At 39.8% G+C, this 15,666-nt stretch overlaps 1 protein-coding gene across 13 annotated transcripts in view; it reads right to left on the bottom strand.

The window, feature by feature from the left end:
• Positions 1–15,666, bottom strand: part of CHL1 (cell adhesion molecule L1 like) — a 199,743-nt gene that overhangs the window by 133,855 nt on the left and 50,222 nt on the right. For 2 of the 13 annotated variants that reach the window (XM_082412116.1, XM_082412117.1), the window contains one exon: positions 15,441–15,464. The exons of the other annotated variants lie outside the window; for them this stretch is intronic. The gene's annotated coding sequence lies outside the window, so the exon portion shown is untranslated. The remainder of the gene's footprint in view (positions 1–15,440; positions 15,465–15,666) is intronic. 13 annotated transcript variants of the gene reach the window in all.

Below are 15,666 nucleotides of genomic sequence, written 5' to 3'. Positions count from 1 at the left end.
ATATCAATCTGTGCGAATGTTTCATTGACCCCTTCACTTGGCTTTACAAAGGGAAAAGTGCTACAGAGAGAATCCCCTCTTACCACCAACAACGTACACTGCGCAAGGCTAAAACATTTCAAAGAGCCACTCTCACCCTCCTGGCCCTAAATCGTTCTGTGTACAAGCTGGACAGCGGAGGTAATGGTTGGGGAAATCTACCTTCTTCTTTCAACTCTTGGGAAACCCCTGAGTGGTATACTAGTGTAACCGAGCAGGGCGCTATGAAGCCTTCCCAGAATAGACCCCTTCTCATGGCCTCCACCTGCCTTTTGTCTGTTAAAAAAAAAAAAAAAAAATTTAGTCAAAGAATAAATTTAATCAGAGAAATGAGAAAACGCAGAAAGAAAGGAAAACAGTCAAGAAGAACAAAATAATAATACTTTAGCCATTAAACAAAGTCAAGGACCTTTAGTTCTTCCTCAACGACTGTAGATGATATTCTGAGCCATCTCCTTTGAGCTGTTTTGCAGATACTGAAACCCCCACCAGGTGGAAGAAGTTAACTGTCTGCTGCCCACAAGCACGTAGACCCCAGACCAGCTGGAAGCAGAAGGTTGAAGACGCTGACTCCCGATTACCTCACCACCAGCCAATCAGAAGAATGTCTACGGAGCTGACCACGCCCTGCTCTGTGGACACTGTAAGACTCCTCACTACCCTCTCCAGGGCTGGACACACGGTTCTGAGGGCATTAGCCCACTGTGACTCCCTTTCCCTGGCAAAGCAAGAAAGCTATTCTTTTCTACTCCACCCAACACTCTTTCTCCAAGTTTCTGTCAGGCACCGGTGAACAGAGGCCAAGTTTCAGCCACACTAGGCTCCACTCTGCTTTCCTCTGTGGGTTGTAAGTACCAACTTGGGAGCAACAACAACAACAAAAACACAAAGTCTCACTCAACATCCTTTCAACACTCATTACCAGAGAAGTCTAAATTAGGCTAATATTTTAGCCACCACCTGAATCGCTCTTTGTCTTTATACCCTCTGTTCTAGAGAAGCAGAGCGAATTGTTTCCTAAAACTGAGTCCTAATAATGGACACAGGATCTAAATCCAAATCTGCCATTAGGATTGTTTTTTAATTGTTTTCTGTATGCTAAATAAAACTAAGATTTATAGGTGCCTCTGAATACATAATTATTAAATTTTGTAACATATATTTATGGCATGTATAATAATCTTGAGTAAAGGAAAAGGAACCTGTGTCAACAATTCCATTAATTATGAAATTGAATCCAATATAAGCACAATCTAGTCATCATTAAATATACTTTCCATGTCACTGCTGTAACTTCTAGAAAATCTTATACTTTATTATTCCAAATTAGTATTTGAGTCACTGTTTGAAATAAAATGTAACATAGAAGCTTGGGAAATATACTGAAAATCTGCATGCAAAGAATTAAACCTATTGAACATGCGCTGGGGCAAAACACATTTAGAGCAAGAATAAACAGAAAACGTGATAATGACAACAAATATGAATGGAATAAACTACCAGCTGTGATAAAAAAAAAAAAACAAAGCAAGTTTTTTTCCATGGGAAAGACACACCATTTTAAAATCGACCATCACCGACACAGATGATCAAATTCATGGCTAAAGATGAAACTACTGACGCAAATGCATTTCTAGGATAATCATTAGAACTTCTCCTTAAGAAAAAGCGCTCAATTTGCGTTTAATTGTTTCTTGGAATTATTTCACATTTTAAATCTATTTTCTTAACAAAATACCTCTTAAATCAGAGTTTGCCAGAAAGTTATATGTACTTTTGAGTTTTATGCAACAACTTAATGGAGAAAATCAACATGAATCTGGCCTTGCCTTTGAGATACACAGAAGAGTTTAATTAGGTGTTAATGTTAAAGCAGTGAAGATCATAAAATATAATGTATAAGGTGATTTTAGATTCTCAAGACAGGAAATGTTATGTATGGAATGCATTTAATTTTACTTTTCCTCTGGCAAAATAAAAACAAAAGAATTTTCAGTTCTCATAATTTTAAGGTAATATCAGCCACTAGAAACTTGTCAATACTAAAAGTTCTTAGAAAGTGAAAACAATTTTAAGGAGAAGTAAATAAGAACAAAAATATGAACATAAAATAGAGGAAAATGAATAATCCCAACCTGCCCTAAGCCTAAAACACCTCAGGGTGGTGAATTTGGATCGTCTGCTTAAGGAAGCTGCTACCAGGGCAAGGAGACAAATTCTCATCATATTTGGAGCCACGAGGGAAACGACAGTACGAAGCTTCTTCTTAGCATAATTTTGAAAAGAGATCTTGCTGCCAAATAAATCTGCCTTAACAAAAATGGTAGCACTTATTTTTTCAATTGTTCAATAGGCATTTATTTAAATCCTGGTGTATACAGTGAAAGGGTACAAAGTAACAAGAGCATAGGATCCTTACCACTGTGAAATATGAACAATATACTGGAAATAGCAGGTGAATGCAAGGAACCAGACTCACCAGTATGAAAAATGAGGACAAATTATGCTGGTAAATACTATGGAAGTGCAGACTCATGATTTGTTATCAGCCAGCTTCCCGCAGACTCAATCCCTAGCATTTGAAGTAGGGGGAGAGTGAGATGATTTCCTGGATGTCTTAGTCTGTTCAGTCTACTATAACTGTACCATGGACTGTGTGACTTATAAACAACAGAAATTTATTTCTCACAGTTCTGGAGGCTGGGCAGTAGTCCAGGACGAAGGCGTTGGCAGATTCAGAGTCTGGTAAGAACCCTCTTCCTAGTCACAGGCGGCGGTCTTCTTGCCGTCTTCTCACACGGTGGTGTAAAAGGTAAAAGAGCTCTCTGGGGATCTTTTATATAGGCACTAATCCTATTTGTGAAGGCTCCACCTTCACGACTTAATTGCCTCCCAAAGGCCCCACCTCCTAGCACCATCACACTGAGGATTCAGCTTCAACTTAGGCATTTTCAGGGGGTCATAAATATTCATTCTATAGCACTGGACCCTAAGATAATCAGGGAACAGCTTTGATTAATAACTATTGTTTTAATAACTACTGTTGTTACAATATAAAGTGTAAATAACTGTGTCTTAGAGTTTCCTAAACTGCTACTCCCACGTGTTGCCTCGCTGATTTAGAGAATCTCCATCCCCAGGTGAGAGCTTCAGTGGCCACGCTGGGCTCACAGGTGTTCCAGGACTATCCAATTTGCTCTTACCTTATTTGTTCTAAGTGAACATCAGACTTTCCCTCCACCTAACTTCTTGATGCAGGAAAACCACATAATCTCTCTCAGACAGGTTGCCACTGAGGGGGAGCGATGTATGCCACCCCCAAATGTGCCATTTTGGCATGTAGATTGTTTTGAGCTGAAGCCAATTAAGACCCAGCAGACTCAGAAAAAGCTTTTTGCCTCTCCCTTAACTGCCCAGAACAATATATTAATAGATACGGAGCCTGTACCAGGAAGAGAGAGCTATTGTCAGAAATAACTTTTTTATATCAGAAAGATTTATCTGCATGGCATGGCAAACATCTGACTACTAAACGGGCTCTTCTCACATTCCTGTGAATTGTCTTCCACCCCTTTAAAGCCCCAGTCTCCCACCCCCTCCTCCTTAGCTCAGGATGGTATATAAGTCTCAGCTGCCTGACTGTCCCGTGAGTCTCATATTTTTTTATGGAGTTCCCTATATACAAAATTGTTTTTCTCCCGTTAATCTGTCTCATGTCAATTTAATTATTAGGCCAGCCAAAGAAGATAGAAGGGAAGGAGGGAAAAGTTTTCCACCCCATCACAAAGCAAGCCTCTATCCTGATGTTACTGGCACCAAAGCCAAAGCTTAACATTTTTACAAATAGAGAGCAGGTGTGGTGCCAACTTAAATCTCAAGGAAAGGGGCTAATTCTTCCATAAGTTCCATCAACTCCAAGACATCCCAAAGAAACTTTACAATCTGAGTAAACATAGCGTGCCTGTCATGCAGATAGAGCTTCAAGGTCAGTCCCTACCCCACTTCTCACCGGATTGCCGACTGAACCTCTTCCATGTAGAAATTCTAGAGCTGCCCTGGGTAAAGACATATCTTCTTTTGCCATCTACTGGTGTCACCGTTTTAGGTGCCTATTGGTGCCACCTGTAGCTCCAAAGGAACAGGGGCTTGAGCTAAGGCACCTGCTCCTGTTGTTGCCACAGCTGCTGGTAACATGTCCCGACGAAGCCACGTAATTCTTCAAAGTGCAAGAAAGAAGACTCTTTCCCCAGGCATTTATGCTTAACCGAGGACGCTGCACAGCAAAGTTGGCCATGGTTACTAGACTTACCACACTTTGTGGACCTTTTCGCAAGTGCCCTTGAGAAAATGATCTGCTCCTAGTGGACGAGGTACACAGACCCAGAGCCGCCACCCCCTTTAAACACTCACTGGTCCCATTTTTTTCTCTGCATGGAATTGTTTGGGGGGGGGTTGGTTTGTTTGTTTATTTTCCTTAGAAGGCTTGTTGTTTTGACCAAGGCTCCAGAGATTTCAAGAACTTCGAATACTGAGGAGAAACCTCTTCCATTCCAGAAGATTCCTGGGGTGTTTATCCAAATTTACCACCTCATTTTCCATTGTACTCCCCACCTGATAGCAATCATCAAGTTGAAAAACCTTGAAATTCCACCTCATTAAACCCTCTGCTTCACTGTGACTACTTAAAAGCCTCTTTCATTGCATTCCCCACACCTCTCTCTCACACAGGTTTTGAAAGAATGTGGGGATAGTATATTATTGTATAGAATTTGAGAAACATTCTGGGTAGGGGCTACCCTCTTCCTCCCTTCCATATATCATCCTTCTCCTGGGCTTGGGGATCAGATCAATCAGAGTTTGCATTTCAACTGAGAAACTCAGTAGTTTTTGACTAAAAAAGTTAGTGTGAACCTCAATTCCTTATCTATAAATGAGGATACCGAGAAAGCACAATTCTTTGAGTTACAGAGATCAGTAAGTGATATAAAAGTATCATCGTAGTAGATTTACAAAGTATCTATATCTCATTTACAAAATATACAAAAGTCTGTATCTCACTTGTAGTTCTTTCTTAATACCCAAAGTAAAGTGCTTTCAAAAATGCTCGGGATTATTAACCAGGACGCAAAGACTGGAAAGTACTGTTTACACAGAGTTGTAGATGTCTAATTCACCTAGCACTCTGGTCTTTCAGGCAAATAGCCCATTATGAAAAAAGACAGAAGGTCTTTGTATTCCAGAATGGTACATTTTCCCTACAACCCCAAGACTATTTTATTAATCAGAATGTCCTTTGTTAAAAGAGTAAGGATCATTCATTCAGAGTTAGATAATGACCAGTCTCAAACCCCTCCCCCCCCATTCTGAGTATCTCAAAGACAGGAAGTGAATCTGCCTCTGCAATCCTCATTATGGCACACAGTAGGTGCACGATATACTTCCATATCATGCATACATGATACAGGTCAGGGGCACTGTGCTAGTCTGACAGTCCTGAGTTATTAAAGATGCAAATTGCCAGCAAGTATTCTCATCGTTGATCTTTTGTAGTATTGTTTTCAAAACTACTTCTCCCTTTCTAAGTTACCTGTTTATCTGAAAACCTACACAGTTTTATTACTACCGAGTTCTTATTTCCACTCGAATACAAATAGGGCCTCTACACGTTCATTTTCAAAATGATTCCCTAGGTGTAGGAAAGAGAGCAATAAAGGCAGGGGTTATGAACAGTATTATTTACTACGTGGGCTTGTTTAAAAAGTGCAGAAAGAAACAATTCACCTGTCCTAGTCATGTGGCAATGAGTTTAGTGTCATTTGAACAGAGTACATAAAAAGAATCATTCAACTCATTTAACTACTAATTGGTTATCCTTATAGTAAGGTCTGAATGACAGCGCCAGAGCGAAAGCACCCAAGGGAGAAAGAAACTAGAACAGAAAACTGCAGGCATTTCTGCAAATCTATCCTCAGACAGTGATAGTGTAGCCTATCAACACTATCCGTCTTAGATAAGCTGACACTGGACAGGAACACACAGGAAAAGGTCATTCTTTTCAAATTAATATTGGCACTTTGCACTCCCATCATGTGGCCCCACACATGGATATATTCAAAATAGCTTACACAACTGTATGCAGCCAAGAACAAAGCAAAAAAACTGTGGCATCCTTAAAATCACTCTTTAAACACCCACTAGCCAACACAGATATGGTGAATGTTCTCTATGTTCTAGAGTCTGTAAAAATCTAAAAGTAAGAGATACAAAAGCAAATACACGCATAAATAAAAAAGAACATAATTCTTGTCATTGAGAAACTGACTCCATAAATCAATTATGTGAATAAATCTTAGCTAGATGGAGAGATTTAGAGCAGTGACAAATGCAAGTGGCAACAAGGGACTTCTTATGTTTTGCCTGGAACATCCCATCACTGTAAGTTTCCAGTAACAAATGAGCATTTCCTTTCTCTAACATTATTCTTTCTTAAAAGAAAACAAAATAACCAACAAGAAACATGCCACAACAAAACAATGAAGAAGATGTCGAAATTCAGAACCATCACAGTATAAAATGACAAATTTTCAGTTAAATGTTCAACAAGTCCCTTGTATTCTTTTTTCATTAACTACTCCAAGAGCCATAACCTCTTAATGCATCAATACCACCCTGGGGATGAGACTGAATTAGCTCCTTCAAATGGCAAGGAGTTCATTTGATGAATCACCACAAGTCTCAGGGCACTAGAGTGGACAGAAGCTGGTCGATAGGGCAGCTCATTCCCATTTCTGAGGAGCTTAGCTGCTTGGGCATCGGGATTCTACTTCGGTGCAAATCATTTAGCAGGGAAATTGACACAAGAATCTACTCTCCAAATTTCCCTCACTTTGCACTATGTTTTGGACTGAATATTATACGGTCCTCGTGTTTCAGGGCCATTCTGAATTCTACGGGGAAGGATACTCTTTAAACATCTGAACGAGATGATAAAAAAAAACTGTCATTAAGGATTGACAGCTGATAGCAGTTTACCTGGTAGTTGAATGGGTAGAAGGCAACTCAGAAACCCTTGAATCAAAGCGGGGCGGGGTGGGGGGTGGGGCAAACTCTGCTCACAGGTGTCTTTGGTTTACCTTCCACATGGACTTTTTTTGAAGGCCTGAATTAGCTTCCATTGCTTAAACATTAAGAGTTTTAACAGTAAAATTCAGATTTCTGTCCTTTCTCTGAAAATGTAGAAAGTCTGACAAGACTAGTCCTGCTTTGGCATCTGGCAATGATCTTCCAGGGCGTGAAATCAAGGGCAGTCATCAGTTAGATCCCTTAAACTATAACTTGCTTAATAAATACTATCCTGTAATCAGCCTCCACTGACTAAACTCCTTTGAATTGTTCTTGCAAATCGCATACCCTCCAAACTTCACACAGCTTACTTAGACAAAACATCACAGGACTCCTTTAACTGCCCCTATAGATAACACCTCTGACTGATGGGTTACTATAGTAACAACTGCTTAAACTGGAGCCAGTCTTGCCCAGTTCAAACCGGTGGAGACCACCGACCTGTGTGAGTGTCCAATTGTCCGTCTTTTGACAACAGACGGCTCAGAACCCCACCCTCAGCTCACATTAACTCTACCACCTTCTGAACATGCATCCCATGAAGATGTGTGTAACTCAGGTACACCTGCACAGAACACTGATTACTTCACCATTTTCTTGCCTCCAACCATCCCTCCCCATGCCTAAGACCACCCTGCTTCTTTATCCCATAAATATCCCAAGCCCTTCACCTTTGAGGACCCTTGTTCTCCCCTCTCCTCACTTGTCTGTCTCATGAATAAACCCTCTGTCTGTGACAAACCTTGGGGACTCAGTGTTTGGCTTGCTGCACGTCGGGCAAACAAACCTCATTCAGTAACAAGTAGAGCAGAGGTTTCCAGTTTAGAACAAGCTGTATTCTCCAGGGTATCAGTCCCCACTCCTCCCTATCATCTTATACCTCTCCTGATGCTCACCCCTTAGCACTTAAATGTGTGATTCATGCCCTGTAACTACTGCAGATCTTGGTTGTGAATATTCTTAAGCTATTAAAACTCTCACGCTAAATTATTGACTTGAAGAAGTTATGAAGAATGCATATTGTTCAATTTCTTTGTATTAAAATATTAAACACTGAATTATACTCCATCAATAGTGGTACTTTCTATTATTATCATTTTATTCAAAATTTATTTTTCCTTATAAATTTGATTTAGGTCTTTTAGAGCCGATTCTTTGTGTCTCATATTTTTAAATAATTATTCTATTCTTTGTGTTTGACAGATACATTAAAAATCAAAGAGACATATAGTTTTTAAGGCTGGAATGTTGCTTCGGTATCATTCAGCTCCAATGCATATATTTTACAAGTAAGAAATCTTAATAAATGTGTGACCTTTTGAGGGCACACAGGTAGTGAATATGATATTCAAGCATGGACTATGATTGCCCAACCTCAGTAAACGCTCAACTTTAGTAGCAACTGGCATTACCTATTCCATGATGCTTCACGAGGGAGAAAAAAATACCGTTCTCTGAATATAAGAAGTTTCTCCCATTCTCTCCCCCATCTCCCTCCCTTTTTTCTATCTTTTCTTCTTCCTTCCCCCCCTTTCTTCTCTCCCCTCCCTCTCTTCCTCCTTTTAAAGACCCAATATTTAATTCTTACCTCCAAGTAAACTAAACATCATGCTAAACAGATAACGTTTCAGTGGAGAGCAGTATTGGGTGATATTTGTATGCAATTTTGTTTCATTAGGCTTGTATTATGCAGTACTGGACCTTCTTTTTGTACAATGATCAAAGGTAAAAACATGGGTATGTCCAGACCAGCTACCTGAGAGGCAGAACTAAGTGACCAAACCACTGTGGGATTTAATAGCTTAGCTCATCGTTCAGATGATTCACATTTATTTCTGAAAAACAAATTCAGTACAATTAATTTAATAAGTAAAAAAGGGGGCAGACAGAATGGTTTCTCAAACTGTCACAAACCAGATTTCCAACAAGCTGGTGGTTGCAGAGCTGCTGAGACCTCATGGAAAAGTCTGGGAAAAATAATTTCATTTAAAAACCACTTTGGCTTTCCTAATCTTGTTTGTTTCTTATTGCTCTTCTCCCTTATTTTATTAGTAATGAAATTTATAGGAAAATAAGAGTGTCTCCTTCCGTGGAAAGCTTTTATGTAGATCTCTTCCTTCCACCATCGAATGCGTTGAGTCTTTGAGATCAACATTTTGAACAAGTGTCACACACTACACCCCAGTGTCGATGAGGTAACTTTTATAAATGACCTCCCTGTCCTGTTTGTTTGGTAAGCTACAGTGGTCTGCAAGTACCCATACATGTATGGGTCTCTGCTGTCATACTGGCATGAGAATGTGATTTAGCAAATATTATGGTTTGGGGGGTAGTGATCCCAAATTGGACAGTAATATGCAAATGACTTAAAATGTAAGATGGAAGTGGTTATTTCTAATGGCGTTATACAGACTTATGTCTTCTTTTAAGAATGTAAAGGAGAAGAACCATTTTTGGATATTTCACAAATTTACTTTTTATATTTTATTTACAGTTTTTGGTGTATTAAACATTGTGTGCACGTATACAAAAACAGCCCTGCTAAAATTTTAGAATACAGATGAATTCCTAGAATCCCGGGCCCCGCAGCCAGAGTGGGGCCTAGGAATCTACATATGTAATTAACATCCCAAGTCATTCTTGTACTCATTTATGCAATTATTCATTTAACAAAATCTGGTGACAAATATTATGCTCTGTGCTTGGTACTATGGATAGACAAAGCCCCTGCTTTCGTAAATTGTTTTAATACATAACTAAAAAGATATAAAATGCTTGGTAGCCACAAGAGCTATGAATAGAAATCAGATAGGGTAGAGCAACAGCAGGCAAAGATGGATGAGATAGCAAGATGGGATATTCAGGCAAGACCTCTATAATAAGATGTTGCGCATATAAATGGCTCAAGGACCAAAACCGGAGAAAAATTTCCTTTGAACAGGCTAAGGAAAAATAAAACTGATGTCTTGCTTTTCAGCTTACACATGGTGTCAGATACTTCCTACGTCTTCAAATGTCTACTTTCTCTTGGTACTTAACGGTTTACTCTTATTTCCCTGCAATTCCTATTTCCTGCTACACACACAACACAAATCACACGTATTTTTATTAGAAAGACATTGGCATAAGTTTAAAACAAAGAAGATGTGGCACAATTGTAGTATTTAAAAAAAAGACAGTTAATGAATGATGTGATAAAATTGCCAAAAAGTTGGTAATCCTAGGATATAGTAAAAGAAATATGGTATCTAGAATAAAGAATGTGATTGTCACACTTTACTTTTTTCCCCTAAAGGAACACCTAGACATTTTTATCCAGGCTTAGGTGCTTAAATTTAAAATTGATTCAGACATACAGCTTATTCAGAGGTGAGCCCCCAAGGTGGGAGGTGGGATGGACACCACCTCGTGGAAAGAAAGGCTGAAGGAGCTGGGGATGTTTTCTGGGGAAAAAAGATAACTCAAGTGAGACATAAATCCTCTCTTCAAACATCTGAGTGTCACAGAAAAGGAATTCGATTTTGTTTTCTAGGGGCCCAATGGGCAGAACTGGGAGAAACAAATGAAAATTCCTGGGAGAGAGATTCAAGGCTTGGAGTTACACAAACATGGACTTGGAAGCCTCAGGAAGGAGCCCTCTTATCAGAGGAGGTGAAGTAGAGGTTGATGACCGTGTATGGGAATGGTAATGCAAACGCCTTCACGCCCCAAAAGAATGGTTGAATTAAAGGACAGGTGAGGTCCTGCTGACTCCTATGACGCATGACTCAGAATTCCATGACTCATAATAGTAGGACTGACTGCCCAAGGAAACAATAGTCCCTCTTACTCTCACAGGCCTCTCAAACCAGAAGGCATGTTGGTGCTGCCTGGACAGATACCCGTGTGAGAAGAACTGAACAGCTGAAGTTGATGCAGTTGACCTTTAAAAGGGCCCTATGTGTCCTTCCAGGGCTTGTCCACACCCTTTTGGGGGCCGTCCTCTCCCAGCATCCATCATCATCTCCCACGTGGCCGCAAAGACATACAAACACATCCCCAGAACATGCTGCCTCTTTCGGAACCACTCAGCCTGGGGTTCCCCAAGAGTCTATCTTCCTCAAGGGGAGATATCAAACTAACAAAATAAACAAATTCAATGTTTCTCAAGCCATTCAAGTGATACATTCATGATTTTTTTCATATGCGTGCATTACTTGCACTTATTTTTAATTGACTTACTTTTCTATTTAGATTAAAATATCTTAAGATAATATGCTCTCTCACTACTACAGAATGGGAAATCAGCACCACATCCCATAAAAATAAATACACTGAAACCTAAACAATTAAATTCTAAGCAGACATTGTGACCAGCTGAATCTTGGATTTTGGAGTCTGGTCTCTTTTTATGAGAAAGAGATGGTAGAAAGTGTTAAAAATTTATAAAATCATGCAAGCACAAAACTAGTTTTTGACTTAATCCAAAGTACCACAAGAGAATGAAAAAGGAAAAATATTTCATTTATATGTCTGCTATTTAATTATACTTAATCTTAGATTATCTATGATTATTTTATACTCCATCAGTGGTACTCACCCCATAACTAATCAAAGCTAATACCCCCATGTTAGAGAAGACATGAAGCCTTAACCTCTAAAATTACCCAGGTGGACAAAACTTTAAGGTGAGAATGCCAGGCACCATGGAAAATCCATGGAGAGATCTTTAATCACCTACATATTAAGTCCTCCCTTGAACTGGAATTTCCATGTAAGGACAAACACAGACACAGGCAGGACTCAGTTCTTGTTTCTAATGTAGTTCCCTTTTGCCTAGATACCAGGGCCGACAATACAAGGTTGTCCAGTCCAAGTCGTTCACTCATTCAATCATCCCAAAAATATACTGGGCAACCACCATATGCCAGCTGTTCTTCTAGGCACTGGGAATACAGCACTTAAAAGACAGATGAGGTTCCTGGCCTCACCTCCGAATCTGCCTGGGAACTGAGGACATTTCTTCCTTTGTCTACTCTCACACTCTCACCTTAATTCCTGGGATCTATGGTCTCATTTCCGAAAGGACAGGGAAGTAATTAGAACTATACAGCAGCATTCATCAATACTGCTTTTGCTTCTTCACTTTCTTTGGGCTTCTGCTTAGAACTAAAAACATGTTAAACAAAGTAAGAGAGTTCCATGCCTCGGTTTGTGTGTATGCATGACAGAGAGGAGAAACTACAAAAGAGAAGCAATATTCATGAATGCAGTTTAAAAATATAGTAGAACTTTGATTAAGTGTTCTATATCCTGGTCCTTTATTAAATCTCCAAATATATGTATATCACCAGAGCATGTCATTTCACCCATTACACAGTAAAGCAGAGCTTCTCCTTTTGAGTGATGTACAGCCGTTGTACAACTCGAAGGAAGAACTCTGCATAGGATACAAATGAATGGTATTCCCTGAAGTTGTACAAGGCAGCATTCTTGCTTTGGATGTAGGGAAGAAGGGCTTACTTAGGGCAGTGGTTTTTCCACCAGGGGTGATCTTGTACCTTCCTTATAGATATTTTAACAGACCAACGCTTCTCAACGCCACCTGTCAGCTAAAATCATGGGTAGAGGCTGAAAAGCGCACCCACACCCACCACAACAAGAAACAGCTTCTGGGCTTCACCTACAAAGTTGGAATGGCTGCCCAGAGAGCCTTAGACCTGAAAAGTGCCACAGGAGATTATGATAGGCAGTCAAAGGTGAGAACGACTGTGCTAGGTTGCCAGGAAACACTGGCGGAAATCAACGCAAGAAGATACAGCTTGCAGCATCTACATGAATCATTTATCTCTGCAGTTTCCATATTTCAGATACTAAGCTTCTTCCACCAGGCACTGACACTTGCCCAAAATAAATGAAAACCTTTAGCATTTACACTTTTTCCCAGAGAGTATACCTAAATAATTAGCGTGTGTGTGTGTGCGCATACACACACACACACGCCAGTTATCAGATACAAAGAGGACATGGTGCCCATCTGTGCCTCTCTGTGACCTAGAAGTTACTGAATTCTAAAGGTCATTTGAATGACCCCACTCGTAAATCAATGTGGTATAAACTATAATCATTTCAAATGTCAGAAAAGGTTTTTATAATCTCATGAAACTCTAGGAAATATTCCCATTGCCTTTAAATCATAGCAACTGGAACTCTAGCCTTTTTAGTGGGTAAAGAAAGATATTTCTTAAACTACACACAATTGACTAAGTCACAACTAATAGCTCAAAACATCCTTTTCCCAGAAAACAACTGCTTTTTGAGACTATAATTATAGTAGCAAGCCAGTGAGAAGGTTAAAAATGAAAGGGTCTATAAATAGCATTCTGAAAGAAAACACAAATTCAAGTATAATTTCATAGGGCAGAAATGGGCTCCAAAGGGCGGAGCCATGGTAGCTAGAGATAGGGGGAGGCGAATCCTGGTACATGAGCAGAAAAAAAGGGTAGAAACAATTGAAAATACAAGTCTAGCTTCTTTGCGTGGCTTACAAGGCCCTGCACGATCTGGTGCCTGCCACCCTCTCAAGCCTCTCTCCTCCCAGCATCTTGTGTCCTAGCTTTACAACGGTCATTTTTAAGACCCTAGAAACAATCTAGCTCTTTCTCTGCTCAGACTTCAGAGCTATACTTCCCCCGAGCCTGAGGGTCTCAGCCAGCTTTACCTCCTCAGAGAGGCCTCTTCTCTAGCTGGGGACGAATCTTCAGAAGTTACCATAGCAGGTTTGTTTCCCTGGGAAGCAGACTCTGGTCTATTAATGAGCTATCTGAGATCAATGCATGAGGAAGGGATAGCAAGGAAGTGGAAGTGGACAAAGGGAAAAGCTGAGCTGTGACACAGCATAAAGAGAATCCTCAGCCCACCCTCCAGGGAGTTCTGAAGTGGGCATGATCCTTAGAGCTGTGCTAATTTGCGTTAGGGTCCTGGGTCTTTATCCCTCTACATCAGGCAGTAGATGTCTCCCTGGAAAGGAGACATGACCTTGAGCAAGGGGGTACTCTCTTCATCCGAGGCAATCGTGACCCTGTCTGGGTGCTTACATGTGAGGGCTGGTTGCTGGCAGCACTCCAAGCGACAGACGGAACAGCTGGTTCTCAAAGGCTGATCGGAGTGGAGCGTTACAGAATCTACCACTGTGACTTTATCTCACTGCTCCTCCATTCTCTCATTTGTAAAATGAGGATGATACTAACAATCTCAAAAGATATACAATATCTAACATGATGAATGACTCAACATTAAGTTCTCAATGAATGTTAAATTTGCATCTTTACCTACTCTATTCAGGAAAAAATGTGGATGCAATTTTGACTAGGGAGCATTTTTTCAAAAGACGATTCCTTTCTTTCTCCCTTCATCCACTGACTCACCTAGTATCAACTGAGTGGCTACTAGGTGTTAGGGATTTTCCAATATGCGAGGAAAGAGTGTTGTAGGTTCTTGTCCAAATGGAGTTTACACTTTAGTAACAGGAAGAAAGAAAATAACCATGTAAATAAATAAGTAATAGAACACTGTTAGGAGTAATAAATGTTAACTGAAGGTTGAAGAAATGTGTTTCTTAAAAAGCTGTATTATTGGACTCATTAATGGGTCACATAAACCCAAATCAAACTAACTTAATTAAGGGAATTTATTAGCCCACAAACAAAAAACATATAAAAAGCAGAGGGAGAACCAGCACCAGGGGCCTCTGAATTCTGCAACCCAAACACCATCAAGCCATCTTGCTTACTCTTACTTCTGTCTTGTTTGTTTGTAGCATCATTCTCTGAGACTAGCTCTGTTATTCCAGCGTGAGTTCAATAAATCCCCAGCGAAGGATGCTGAATATAACCAAACTGGAGTTACGTGTCCCATCCTCTAAGACTGTGGTGCTAAGGGAGGATGACTGGATCATAATTCGATAGGTACACAGCCTCGTAGCCAGGGCAATAAAAGTCATGTTGTTAATAATTATCGAGGCCTTGCCATGCAGAAAATACAATGCATTTACATAATTGCATCTATTAAAAAATAAATTCTGTAAGTACTATTATCTCCTCTTTACTGAAGAGAAAACCAAAGCTCAAAGAGATTGAGTAACTCACAAAAGCACACATTATTAGTAAGTATTGAAGGTCAAATCCAAACCCACTTCAATCAGATCTCCAAAGCTCATGCTCATAACCACTAGGTAATTAGGCCATGCTAATGTTGGTTACTATATAGTTATATCATAATCAGTGTAATTATTTCATTACCTTAATTAATCCATGCTAATCGGTCTTCCATCCAACATGAAGGCATGATAATTGGACATTCACAAATGAAAAGCATATCCATACCAAGGCCAATAAAATGGGAAATGGCATAAGAAAAAAAGAGCAGAGGAAATCAAGATGAAATACCATTTAATGCTATAATCGTTGAGGCCAATCAGACAATGATTGACCAATTTAACCATATCTAATTCATGTCAGGGGTTTG

This window comes from Balaenoptera physalus, assembly GCF_965194825.1.
Source record: "Balaenoptera physalus genome assembly, chromosome: 11".
In the NCBI taxonomy this organism is placed as follows: domain Eukaryota; kingdom Metazoa; phylum Chordata; class Mammalia; order Artiodactyla; family Balaenopteridae; genus Balaenoptera; species Balaenoptera physalus.
Note: the sequence above shows the minus strand (reverse complement) of the source record. Positions and strands in the feature narration are given on the sequence as shown.